Raw genomic sequence first — 605 nt, forward strand, 5'->3', positions numbered from 1 at the left:
ACTTAATGAAGTTTTTAAAATAATAAAGTTACAATTACATAATAATATTTCTACTTCAATTCGTTTTTTTATATAAACATAATGGTGGCTGTCATAAAAACTTGATGGATTTATTCAAACATAAATTAAACATTGAAGAACAGTAAAAATTATAATGAATATGTTATATGGTGCATATATTTATAGGGTTGGGTACCGAAACCCGGTACCAATGTGGCACTGGTACCTATTGGCGCTTTTCCAATGCGTGGTACGACTCAGCTCAGTACGGCACGGTTCGGCTCGGCACGGTTTGCGTTTCCACTGCAGTTCAGTACCGCTTTAGAGTGGGCAGGATTATTCACATGTCGTTATAGTTGCGCCGCCTCTACTGCCACGACTCCTAAAAAAAACTTTTTCATTCCGCGTTGCCCTATCAAGCTCTCACTGGATCCGCTCCTCTGCTATCAGTGAGAGGAACGTCTATTCTTCCACAACAGACAACAAAACGTTTTGGTTGTTAAAAAAAGGTGCGCTCGTTCAAAACAGTTGCGTTCGATCCTTCGCTGGCTGTGCTGATTTAAATCTAGCGGTTCTTTTGTGTTTGTGTCGCAAGTTCAGTGACG

Source organism: Sinocyclocheilus anshuiensis, unplaced genomic scaffold, assembly GCF_001515605.1.
Source record: "Sinocyclocheilus anshuiensis isolate Anshui unplaced genomic scaffold, SAMN03320099.WGS_v1.1 scaffold1199, whole genome shotgun sequence".
Classification (NCBI taxonomy): domain Eukaryota; kingdom Metazoa; phylum Chordata; class Actinopteri; order Cypriniformes; family Cyprinidae; genus Sinocyclocheilus; species Sinocyclocheilus anshuiensis.